At 42.3% G+C, this 13652-nt stretch overlaps 1 protein-coding gene across 1 annotated transcript in view; it reads left to right on the top strand.

Annotated features, from left to right (window-relative positions):
- Positions 1–13652, top strand: part of EIF2AK3 (eukaryotic translation initiation factor 2 alpha kinase 3) — a 45366-nt gene that overhangs the window by 9080 nt on the left and 22634 nt on the right. The window lies entirely within an intron of this gene.

Here is a 13652-nt window from a genome sequence, read left to right as displayed (position 1 = left end):
AGCTGAAAGACTTTGTGCAGTGAATCTAGACACTACTTGAGTGAGTAATTGGCCTCATTAAAGTTGTTGGGACAATTCTGTTTTGGGTCAAAATATTAAATTCTTTAAAGTCTTAAGAGTTTTATCTCCCCACTCTACAGTATTTCTTCTCTGACTTGAGCATGTGGCATGTTACGTTTTGCTCTCAAACTAACTATTGAGGTTTTTTCTTCCAACATTTTAAAGGTAAAAAAGGTCTCTGTGCTTGCAACCACAATATTATCTTCATTATAAACCAGTATCATTATGTAAGTTGTTAACCTACCTCTTCTTGCGAGAAATGGCAGATGAGAAACACTTTTTGCATGACACTTGCAGTGTTAAAGACTTGTGTTCTTTCAGAGTGAGGAAAGTGTGTGCTGCTGTGTCTTAATTGTTTCGAGTTTTTTTAGCTGTCTTGGGGGAGAGTGCAATGAACTGTAGTTTCAGGCCATGGTGCGAAAGCATCAATTTCGTTTCCAAGTGCCTTTTAAGAAAAGACATTATATCTTCAAACTTTGTGTTTAATAGACGAGTAGTTACTTCCTTTACCTAACTGTAAAATGTCAACTTGGCTGTCTGGAGCTCATGTGTTAATTAGGAAAGTGAGGTAGTAAAATTTCAAATGTTCCAGCAGCTCTGTCAAACACTTCAGATCTTGAAACTACTGCTTAAGACACTGACAAGTGAGATGTTCATCATTTGTCATGTGAACAGATCAATTAGAAAGGAAAGGCTGCTGAACTACTAATTGTGTGTCTGGGTGAGGAAAATGGTAAAATTCATTCCTTGGCTCTAAGCTCCAACATAAACAATCATGGTCACGTTGCCAAGGATGAAGAGGTATGACTCTGCATTTCAGTCTTGTGCATAAGAATTTAAAAAATTTGTTTCCCTATCCATTGTGTTAAAGTGAAAAGTCCTTCTATATAAAAATCTGTATGTTTACAACTCCAAAATTTCTTGTTACTTGCACATAAAGATTGCTTGTTGAAGTTCAGGGCAAAATCCTTGAATCTCAGCTTTTCTAGAAGGGAGCTTACTTTTAATGAAAACACTTTAATTTATTCTTTAAAATTTAACTTTGTAATGAATACACCTGAGGGATGGGATGCCATCCAGAGGGACCTGGACAAGCTTGAGGAGTGGGCCCATGTGAACCTCATGAGGTTCAACAAGGACAAGTGCAGGGTCCTGCACTTGGGTTGGGGCAACCCCTGGTATCCATACAGGCTGGGGGACGAAGGGATTGAGAGCAGCCCTGAGGAGAAGGACTGGTGGATGAAAAGCTGGACATGAGCTAGCAATGTGCTCTCGCAGCCCAGAAGGCCAGCCGTACCCTGGGCTGCATCAAAAGCAGCGTGGCCAGCAGGGCGAGGGAGGGGATTCTGCCTCTCTGCTCTGCTCTGGTGAGACCCCACCTGCAGCCCTGCGTCCAGCTCTGGGGTCCTCAGCACAGGAAGGACATGGACCTGCTGGAGAGGGTCCAGAGGAGGCCACAAAAATGATCAGAGAGCTGGAGCACCTCTGCTGTGAGGAAAGGCTGAGAGAGCTGTGGTCGTTCAGCCTGGAGAAGAGAAGGCTCCGGGGAGACCTTGTTGCGGCCTTTTTTGAAAGGGGGCTCATAAGAAAGATGGGGACAGACTTTTTAGCAGGGCCTGTAGCAATAGGACAAGGGGTAATGGTTTTAAACTAAAAGAGGGGAGAATCAAACTGGATAAAAGGAAGAAATTTTCCTACAATGAGGGTGGTGAAACACTGGGACAGGTTGCCCAGAGAGGTGGTAGATGCCCCATCCCTGGAAACCTTCAAGGTCAGGTTGGATGGGCCCTGAGCCACCTGATCTAGTTGTAGATGTCCCTGCTCGTTGCAGGGGGGTTGGACTAGATGCCTTTAAAGGTCCCGTCCAACTGAAACTATTCTATGATTCTATGAATACATCATCTGTACTTAGATAGAAGAGAATACTTTTGGGAGAATCAGCCAGTTAAAATAATGATGCTTAATCATAGTGAAAATAGAGAACTGCCTCTCAAGCAGTGGAAATGGTTCATAGCACATCTTTGAGACTGTTGTTTACTAATGAGGGTGACACGTCCTCTTACCTGCATAGCTTTATACTAAATTAGTTAATTGGCTTCTGTCTTTCTTTTATGAGGATCCATTATATGAGAGAAATGCAAGTGTGAACTTGCCTGTATATTAAAATGACTGGCCAGTAGTGACTAGGATGACTGATGGGACAGGGCAAGGCTGGATAAGAGATGGAGACAGAAAAAGCCTACTGTGGGATGAATAAACAGTAGAGATGCTCCTGTGAAAACGCTGGTAGCTGGTGTTTGATGAGAAAGGGGAAAATAAGTGGGATACTTGATGGTGATGATTTGAGAGTAACAGCTTAAAAATACATTCACAACCGTGACATGATTTTTCTTTGCGCTGTCGGGAACGCTGTAGGGAGTTCAGCCTGACGGGGCAGCTCCAGTCGTAGTAGTTTCAGTGCTCTGGGCAGAGGCTGCACTGGGATGTACTCGATAAACGTAACTGCTTTGGCGCGTGGTTTGGCTGTTACAGACTAATCCCTAAGTAAGCATCTTATTTCCTTATTTGAGAGACTGGGGATCATGGGACAAAATGAGTTTTAGTCCACAAGGCTGACATTTATAGCAGTCATAGTAAACATACCACTGCATCCTGGAAAAATGAAATAATTGGGTTATGTCCTGTCACAAAATCTGTCAACATCCTTATCCGTCTAAAGGCTCTCAGAATCTTTGAATTTCATTGTATAGGTATTAAATTCTTGCCTTTTTTTCCTTGTGATAGCCACATAAAATAAACTTTTCTACAAACTTAGACATCTGCATGATCTTTTTTGGACATAAAAGTGGCATATTTTTGTTGAATAGCCCAGTATTATATTTTTTTTTCTCCAGAGAAAAGTGGAGATGCAAAGAAGTCTTATACTGAAGTCAGCTGAAAACTAATTGCATTGTAGGCAAAGTGAACCCGTAGATATCTTCAGCAGATTGTTCCTTTTTTTTGCCCTTTCGAGAGGACAGACTGATGCTTAGAGCAGTGAGTTGAGAAAGGATTTTGAAATCTCCAAAGCTCCATTAGTGACAAGATTTAAAGTACAGTATGAATGTATCGTTTTTCTTTTTTTTTTTTTCCCCTTCCCTTTATCAGCATCATAAACATTTTCAAATTTTCAGTGCTTTGGTTCCCCAAAAGAAATACCATGTTGTGCTGTGAAGTGTCGAGGCACCTGGGAATCACTTTAAGGTACTGACTGCCTGCACTTCCCTGCACATTGGGTAAGGTAACCTCTGTACCCAGTCAAGCCAGAGAAGAGCCAAAAGCTGTCCTGGGTTGCTTTGGGAACATGGGAAGAAATTCGGCAACTCTCATCCTTGAGCCTCTTACACGTCGGTGCAGAAGAAATTGCAAAATCCACACTGAGGCGGGTCAGGGCAAGCCAAGAGGTCAAAATGCCCTCCGAGGGGCTTGAATTGTGATTTCTGGATTCTTTTATGTGTGCTCCTAGAGGTTAGGGGAGGGTAAATAATTTAACCGTCTCTTTGAAAGAGAAATCTTGTGCCATCAGTTTTAGGCAAGTCACATCCACCGCTTAGGGCTCCCCTGCAGCAGCATTTGATTAGCCTGAATAAAAATGAGGTGTTTGTTTGGTCCATGGCCTTCTACTTCAGTTATTTTTCAGTTAAGTCCCTGTCTGTAAATATCATCCAAGGAAAAGCTGAGATATGTTTGTTTTGGGCATGGGTGGGGAATACTTAAGGCTGTCAGTCAGACTTGTTTGAGTACTTTCACTTAAAAGGTTATTACAGCAGCTGTTCAATACACTGCTGAATATTATGAATTTCTAGTAAATGTGTATAAATCTGTTCTGACTCTGCTGACAGTCACTGGACAAAACAAAAGGAGATTGGTTTTGAACTACACAAACGTGAGAAAATGACTTTCTTGCTGGCTTTCTGCTTAAAAACAAATGGGTCTGTCTAGTTCGCTAGCGTTAATCTTAACTTTTTAATGTATTTGTGCGTCTTAAAGGATCTGGCATGGGACACAGCAGCAACAGAAGCAACCTTTCCTGCTTAGCGCTTGGAAGAGTCTTTGTGCACCAAACAGGCTGCTTGCGGGAGCTAATGCTGTGCAGTGCGTCAGACTTCCACACACAGAGAACAGCAAGTTTGTTCTCTTAAGCCTTTGAGTGTGTGCAAAACTTTCTAAAGCAAAGTTTTACTCAAGGAAGTAAAGAATAAAATTTTAAAAATTTCTGTTAATGCTGTAAAATTACTTTCCAGCTATGATATGTTGTGACCAGGTGTAAAGCCCCAAATTGCCACTCCGTTCAAGCAGGCAGAGTGTAAATCAATAGACTTGTTGCTGAGGTGATTAATCTGGGGAAAATCCATTTCTTTGCAGGTAAGGTGGGATAATTTTAGTTGTCTGGAAGAGTATTTGATTAGAGTTGCTCGTGTCCTGTAGCTGATCCTAATTTCTGTGTGCTACTGAGGTAGATGTAGAACCACAAGATGCTTTGATAGCTGGAGGTATAATTCCTGTAGAGGAGGACTGGGGCATTACCCAGTTCTCCATCGTACAGGTTTTCTATAGTAGAAATGGAATTAAAGTGTACTAAACAAAATACAAGATGTGGAGATTGATAAACTGGTCACCTCCACAAAATTGTGGTTAACACTGAGAACACTGTGTACAGAGAGATCCCGTGACAGGTTATCAGCTGCCATCTCAATTCTTCTGCAGGGGAAGGAAATGTGATCCTGTGCTGCCTGCGGGTAGAGAGAGAGAGAGATATTAGTGTCTTAAATGGTCCTGCCAAAGCTCATAATGAATAAGAAGTGAGTGTCCAGAATTGTACTTCAAAGGAAGATAAATTCTAATTGCAATTGAGGCAGAGAAGGCTTATTAGGGCTATCAAGGGGAGCGGAGCCTGTGTTTTGCAAGAAGAGAATAGATGTGACTGCTCTTTAACTACATAGATGTATTATGATTTCTGATGGCACAAGCGGTTCTTTTCATTTCTGTTGCTGGAAATGTGCATGGTGTGCATGGCCGTAAAGAGGTGACAGGCCTGGGAAACGTGCTGGAGAGATCTGTGGATTTCTGAGTATAGATCTTTGCTGCTTTCTTGGTGGAAAAAAAACCCTTTAATTTATAATTCTTCTGAAAATAAACTTCTAATGATGTTTAGTGGACAAAAAAATCACTGGCAAAAGACTAATTCTTTTAAAATGTTTGGATAGCTAGAAGTTGTGCTCTTCTAGGAAATGCAACCAAACTTTTTAATGTGAAGTGGTAAACCTGCGGAGCAGGGGAATTGCTGTCGGACGCCTGAGCTGAGTTAGTGGTTGGTATGATGCAGCATCATGATTTTTGTCGGGGTGACAAGTAGGGCTGTTGCTTAGACAAGTGGTCTTATGTATTTATCAGAACTGCACATCTTCAAAGGCAGTCATCCTAGTTCAATGTCTTGCTCAATTAAAAAAACAAAAGACTTCCTATAACTGCAGCTTGGTGGCTTTCTTGCTGACACTTTGTGTAGTTAGCACTGATAAAGCTCTGATAAAGTGCTTACATGTGTCCTCTAACTCTGTACTGTAAGGATGTTTGGGGGATGACAGCTTCCGTTATAAGACACGCGGGAAGCTGCAGAACGAGATCTTGTGGCTTGTGTGACATCGGAGCCCTCAACCCCGGTCCTCGCAAGTGATGCTCTGCCTTGAACAAAGCCAGGAAAGTTTCTCAGAGTCGCTCGGGGCTAATGTTTATGAGCAACTCTCATCTGTCACGCTCGCTGACATGGTCAAAATGCATTGCTGCAGATCTTGGAAAGGATGTTTATTATCAGCTCGCTGTTTCTGTTGTTTAGTTATCTTTATAGTAGCTTGTAATTTAATTACATATGGTATGCTGCATGTTTTGTATTGGTTGTTAAGCAGTTCTAGTGTTTACAGATATTAAAATGGATCAACTCTAGCAATGTCTAGACAAATACCTGTTTCAGTACAGGGAATGGGTAACTACAAAACACAACAAATGATTTACTCTGCCCTAAAGCCTTTTTCAACTTTCAGCCTACGTCTTTATCTGTAAAAGAAAGTGCCAGTTTTAAGCGCTAAGCATTTTCGACAGTTTAGCAAATCATTCCTCTAGCAGCGCAGCCGCTGACATCTCATTTCCGAATTTCTTCTGGACTTTGTCCTCCATACGCAGGAAACTATTAATCTTTCTGTCAGCTTCACTGCATGTTTCGTGCTCTCTACTTTCTTTGCATCCTTGAAAGATGAGACTCTGCATTTGCCATGTTCTGTTCTTCTGCTGTACTGGGCTCTGCTTTCCCATAGGAGTTGCTCTGTGACTTAATTTTTCAAGACACACAGACTCTGTGTCCTTATCTAAAAAAGCACCCTGTGCAGACAGGGCCAGAGGAAGAAACACACAAGGTCTGGCAGAGATCAGTTAAATCCTGGACCCCCGAAGTGACATGGGCTTCTGCCATTGCCTGTTCTCCCCGTCTCTGAAGAGAAGCATCTTGCTTAGCTCCCAGGTGGTGCTATAGGAGCCCAGGTAGTCTGCAAGAGAGCGTTGGCGGCGGGGTGGAGGTGGTGGTGGTGTTGAAACATCATCTTAAAATGTCCCAATGCTGGAACAGTACCGATTTTGACACGGCAGCTACTGAGCTTCTGTATAGGGCCTGTTCCTGTAGAGGCAAGGTTCTGAGTCGTTTTCGTTCTCTTCACTAACCTTCCCCCCTATGTGCTCTTAGTTTTAAGGAGCTCAGTGATGGGCTCAGTAGCAGCATCTCTGGTTTGTCTCAGAAAGGACTACTCTTAAGTTCCAGAAGACTGTTGCAGTCTTATTAATAAAACTTGCCACGTTAAAGAGGGGGGATGGAATAATGTCAAAATAAAGTCTTTCTGAAAGCACCGTGAGTTTTTTTTATTATTAAGAAGAACAGTTTTTAAAAGTCTGTTACCATGGCAGCAGAGCAGGCTGGCATCTCTGTAGTCAAAACCCCAAGTCTTGTTTGACTATGATTAAAGTAACGGTGGTATTTTAGTTTGCTAGCCTTCAGAAGAGGGGTCTGTTTGATTGCACAGCAAACAGTATTGGAGACCTGATCTCTTTTGAAGCTGGAGCGGTCTAGTTAACACACCGCGGTTCCTCCATTTCCCTGCACGGCTGCTCAAGAGAGGGCAGAGTAGGACTAATTCTTTTAATGGCAAACTCAAGACGAACAAGATACCGTGCCCCTGCTGCTGGAAAGGAGAGTATAATTCTCAAACTACTGAGCTGCTGTCATGTGTTGCTTTTTTGCGCTGTTTGTGTAAAAGACAGTTTTGTTGGGACCCTGATAGCTTACACCTGATCAGATTTTAAGATCTGAACTGTGGAATCATGCCAGAGATACCAAGTATAGTCATTTAATAAAGTTGTTGGAAGCACCTTGCAGGTGTTGCTTTGAGGAGAGAGAAAAAAGGAGTTTTCAAATGAGTTCTCTAGTATTCATCCAGGGACAGGATTACAGTATCACTTCATGTGCTCATCATACACAAAATACAGGGCCATGAAAGTTATGTTTACGACTTGGCCCGGTCTTATCTAACCAATGAAAAATGAAATAAAAACTACCAGCTCATGGAGTATGGGCGATGGTGGAGGGAGAGGACAGACCATAATAGATATAAACTTCCGTCATATGGATCTTAACGTGGGCAGGAGCAGGGGACCAGGTTTGGTCGCTTGACAGATCCCGTGACCTGCTGTTTCTGGGTGAGCCGTACAGTCTGATGGTAAAAATCATCCTGAGGTTTGAGAAACATCTACACTCGCGGTGGCTGTGCCGAGCTGGTGTGCCCATTCGGTGTGTCACACCCCGGCTGAGATGAAACCGATTTCCATGGCTTCTCCGTTGTGCCGCTCTGGCACAGGCTGGCTCTTACCTCTTCAGAGGAGAAAGGCCACGTAATCCTGCCTCCATAAATTGCTCCGTAAAATACTGATTCATCAGATGTCCAAGTGCAGCCTTTCTCACGGTCCTGGTCTTGAAGATGGTCTCAGCATGTACGCTGGTTAACAGAAGCAGGAGGTAGCCAGGAACAGGTATGCACTTTGTACACAAGTGCAGTGCTGAGATCAGAAGTAATGGCATTCACAAGGAGGAAAGTTTTTCTAGACAAAACAACCACCTGTCTGTTTATTTCCTGCTTCAACTTCCTCATTGCCCTTGAACACGTCTCAGAAGGTCGTTTTGCTGATGTAAATCATGAACTCCCCTTTGCAGTCAGTTTTCTTCTTCCTTGGCTGGTGAAACAGCACTGTATGCTCTCAAGAATACTTTGCTTTTTTACCAGTGCTTTAGGCAGTGGAATAGCTTGACAGCCTTTGTTTTTCAAAAGATTGTACTAGTGCCTGGGTCTTTGTTCTCTCCTTAAAGAAGCGGTGATGTTGTGGGCCTTGCAGAAAGTTTGATGAAAAATACCTCCTTAGACTCTAGCTGGCCCCTTCATCCCAGCATACCCCGGTTTGATTAGGGTTTGCCTGTTAGTAATAGTACGCTGTCATCCTTGTAGTACCCTGTGCTTCAGGATTTCTGCAGGTAGCTGAAGGGAAAACAGATGAATCAACACCCTGAAGTCCAAGCTGAAGAGGAGAAATAACCTCTTACGTTGGAAGGAAGTCATAAACCAGTGCATCGTGCAGGTACCTCCTTGCACGCACACCAAAAAAAGAGCAGGCAATAAATCAGTTCCAGACCAACCTGAACTAGGGACATCTCAAGACCTTGCCCAGCGTGTGTGTGTGTGTGTGTATATATAGCTCACCTGAAAAATCTATGAACATTTATAGGAGGGATACCTGTATTACTGTATGCCTATGAATTTTAAAAAAAAAATGTGGAACATACAATGATTGCTTTCTCTTTCCCAGATTTGTTTGTGCAGACTCTTGTTTCTACCCTTTAGAGTGAAGCTGGCATACGTGGCTTTTAATACGTTGCCTATTTTAAAGGGGCTTAAAAGACAGTTCTCACTGAGAAGTAGTTTTCTTAAAAACATACCTGAAGCTGGCTTTGATCCTGTTTGTTACAGGGATCCTATTGTAGAGATAATCATAGAGGAAAAAAATTGGTAGCCTTATCGTTTAAGATCGTATAGGTTAGCCTTAATTAACTGGAATAAAGCTGTCACAGTTTATGGTAACAGTAAGGTTTGAAAACCACAAGCTGAAGTGTTAGAAAAACATTAAGCACTTCCTATTCTAAGGAAAATATTTTACCTGTGTTTAGTTGTTTCTTTGGAGTTATTGGAAAGTTCAGCCCATCTGAAAACGATAATATTGACTGTTTTGGCACCAGCCTTGTCTCAGATGTGTCTGCATGTGAGCAGGCTTGATTTTTGCTTCATATGATAGAGAGTGTTAGGCATGGGAAATGAATGTCACACTTACTGTTAAACAGCTCATGGAAGCTTTAGTACTTCAGCTTGTTTTGATCTCTGTTTACATGATTTTTTTTTCTTTCTTTTTTTTTTTTCCCCTCTCCACTGCTATAAATCAGCAGCTTTCTTCCTGCACCAATCAACCTGCTGTGGAACCTCGCGTGCTGTGCCCTCCTTTCCAGTAAAGAGTCTAGACAGCAAATTCCCTGGTAGCGTATGCCATTTCGGATCGTTATGCCTTTTTGCTTTTTTGTGAAGGCTTTTTAGAAACTGCATTACCTCACCCGTCGGCCTGGAGATTGAGCAGCCAGCGCCGCTGATAGGGCTGCGGCACCCCGCGCCGAGCCAATGGAGAACTTCAGCTTCAAACTCTTAATGAGCAAAAGAGCAGCGTCTCATTTAGGGCTCGATAGTTAATGTGGGGGGTTTTTTTAAGTGTTACTTCTGAAAGACAAGCCACTTAACAATTATGTGCCATATTGCTGACCAGTGAAGCTGAACAAATAGCTATTTACATTGACAGATCAGAGGAATGTGTAAGTGCATCGTGGTAACCTACATTTTCTGTGCCAAGAGATTTGCAGCTGACTGCCTGGGTGACTCACTCCTTGGATTAGGAGATGAGGTAATGCTTTTGAGATACAGGGTGATGTCATTCCTTTACCTGAGCTGCATGCCGATGCTAGTTGCTAGTACTTTCAAGGAAAGTCCCTTTGCTGCTTCTGATGTACTAGAAAATGAGCTGCATAACTCGGGTAGGAGTTGTTATTAATGTCCTTCTAAAGCCTCTGGCTAAACTGCACATTTAAAAGATGTCAACAAAAGTGCCCACAAATGCCTTTTGTTACGTGCGCACCTGCAAATGCGCACATTTGCATACCTGCCCCATCCTTCAAATAAAGCTATTTTAGTAAAAGTGGACCTTTGTGGTAATCGGGTGCAGTCGCTTCTCAGGACCGTGTCATGTAATCCCATTTATAGATAGATTTATCTTAAAAGAAGGTGATTTTTTTTTTCTCTGTTCTATTTCTGTTGTGAAATACCACGTTTGTGATGGTTAGTAACCAAAATGTTTAGCTTGCACTTACGGTCAGTTTAACCCCACTGCTCGTACTCTGGCATTGTCCTTCAGTGCAATAGCTCTTTCTGCTGCCTGTGCTCCCTTCCCAACGTGTTCACCGACAGCAGTTGTGTCTTTTCTCAGCCTTTCTTTCCCAATGTCACGCAGGACGTGCTGCTCCCGTCGGCGCCCTCAAGGTTGGGAGCGCGGGCAGGTGATCAGCAGAGCTGACCGAAACGGTCTCGTTCGTCCTCCGCAGCTTATGGGGACCGAGGTTTTAACAGATGAGCAGGCAGTGCCCCGCTGCCGGGCAATTTTTACAGGCGTATAAGCCGTGACCTGATTTGACCCGTATTTTGGGAGTATACAAGTGCGTGTTCCTGAGTGAGCTTCATGCGTGTTGGGAATTTGGGTGTGTGGTTCCCAGAAATGGCCGACGTTTTGCCTGTTGTTTGCTAAGTGGAAAATTTCCTACTTGGGCCCTGGAGCAAGAGCTTCAGGACAAGGGAGACGCTTAAGGTGACGCGTGTCACGCTGTCCCCAGAGCTTGCAGAGTTACCCCCCCGAGAGTCTCCCCTGCTCAGCAGCGGTTCCTGGGCGGTTTGCACCACTGCCTCCTCTCTTCACAAGCCGATGGGATGGTCCGCAGCCTTTGGAGCACGCCGCGTTGCAAAGCCATTGCGGTTGTGGCTTCCAGCAAGCATATCTGAAAGTCTGAACTTGGAAGTGGCTGCCTAGCTGCCACTGGCACCCGTCTGGTTTGACCACGCTATATGAATTTAGCTGACTGATAGCCAGTAGAATTTCTTCAGGATCCGACTTGAAGTCGGTTGATGGCTGGGTTTGCTGGGCTTGGGCTCTGTGTGCTGAAACAGGGGTACAGGAGCTGGTTTGGCTTTTGTATATTTGGAAAGCTGCTTATAAAAAGAACTTTTGCTGTTCATTCTTATTTATATATGGAATATCTCATATTGCTGGAGGTGAGCATGGGCCTCCGAACTCCTTGCAGGTATCTGGACCACGTGCAGGAAGAAACCTTGCAGAGGATTTATTACTGCAAAATAACAGCTGTACAGGCTAAAAGTTGTCATCAAAATTATTATGCATTTCTGAAAGAATATATTACAAAAACATTTTCTGATATTACTGTTCTGTGTTGAATGTTTTAACAACATACTCCAACATGGTTACACCTGCAAATTTGGCACTGGCATTTTTGTTTTTAAAGATATTTTCCAAAATTTGCATGCCTTTGTTTCTCAAGATCATAAGGCTGCTCTTGAATATGAATGTTTATGTAAACTTTGTTTGCTTTATTTTTCCACTGATCAGGTGATTTCTGCAAATACCCCTTCCCTGCACAAATTTTTGCTTTTTCATTGATTTATTTCTGTAAGCATATGTATAGAGCCACGTGTGTATTTTTCCTCCCCGATGGTAGGCCATAATGCAACATTTCTTGTGCATCACAGATCTCATGCAATGTCTCTTCCAGGATGTTTGGCCTTTTTTGCCACAAGGTAAATATCTGGGAGGGAAAGAACATACCTCATTTTGCTTTGCAAAGAACTTTGCAGCTACTGTCAGGGGTTTATTTTTATCATCTCTTCAGTTACACATTGTGCTCCTGAGAGGAGTTTTTATTTTAATTGTCAGTCATCATGAGGCTTTTCAAAGCCAGAAAGCATCGGTGTTGGATCCTTTAGGGATCTTAAATACAGTCACCAGTATTGTTGGGTAACTCACCTAAATTTTGTCTTTGAATGAGATGTGTCAAACAGTGTAAGAAGAGGCGTTAGTCATGCCATGCACGCGTTTACAAGATCTGTCTTTCCCTCCCTGTTTAGGTGAATCCCAACTTTGCTTAATGCTGTTTGCTCGTCTGTGACCCAGTTAGAGGAACAGAAAGTCTCATGTTAAGAGAGAATTTGAATCTGCAGAAGATGTGGTTTCAGATCCTCACAGTGGTTCCAGAAATAATAACCAGAAACCTTCTGGATCTTTTGTATGGCTTTGTAATACACATCTGTGCCTTGGACTCTGACCAGGAATATTTTGTTTGGAGTGACTAATATACATGTACCAGAAGTAGTCTTTAAATCCTAATGTGTAAAGTATCTGAATTTAATGTAATTATGTTGTAGGATACTGCCCAAATGAAGAGAGGTTCTGTAAAAGCATTAAAATCTTCCGTGTTAATCCATATCCTCAAAAGCTAAGATTATGTGGATTACAGTTTCGCACTGTTCTTGATGGGCACAGCCACTGTGGCTCCACAGTATTAGTTATGGTCTATCCTGCTGATAATGAGTTTCTTAATAAGTCCCTTAGTACTCATTGACAATGACTCATACTTCCGAACTAGGATCTCCTTGAAAATCTCAGTGTAATGGATGAGACACCATATCCTGGTGTAGTGGTGTGGTTTTTTTTTTTTTTTTTTTTTTTTACTTCTATGTTTAAGAAAAAAAACAGGCAAGTTTTAAAGGAACGGTATACTTAAACACAAGAAATTCTGGGGAGGAGAAGTTAGATTTAACTGTCTGGAAAGGCAACTGTGAAATGTGAGCTCTGACCTCAATGATAATTGTGCGCTCTGCTTTACAAGAGGATAGATATTCTGGAGTAGTCATTGATTGTAAAAGAGTTCACATACAGCCTTGGCTTTTCTTTTAAAACCAAGTTCAGTCTTCTGATCTAGAGAGAATGATTGATTCTGTGTTTAGCAGTAAACTAGCTCTGGAAAAAAAACAGCAGTGAAGCAGAACTTTACCTACAATGCCACTGTCTTGAAACTGTCACAAATAATCTGCAAGACTTGCGCTTTAACCAGTGACTGTCTCTTCAGGAATGCTTCTCCCTGTATCTTATTTTCTACAGTTTGGATGAATACTAATCTATCAACTCATTGAGCTTTAAAATGTTTTGCTTAAAGTGGAAGAAGTGCCACACACTGAACTGTTTTTTAACTAACAATAGTGAAATATGGATTTGATTTGAATGCCTGAAAGTTTTCTGTCTTCAGTATAACTTTGAAAAATAAGACTCTGGGATACAAAACCATAAAATAGGATACTGGAGTATAATGC

Source organism: Platalea leucorodia, assembly GCF_965183815.1.
Source record: "Platalea leucorodia genome assembly, chromosome: 6".
Taxonomy (NCBI): Eukaryota; Metazoa; Chordata; class Aves; order Pelecaniformes; family Threskiornithidae; genus Platalea; species Platalea leucorodia.
Note: the sequence above shows the minus strand (reverse complement) of the source record. Positions and strands in the feature narration are given on the sequence as shown.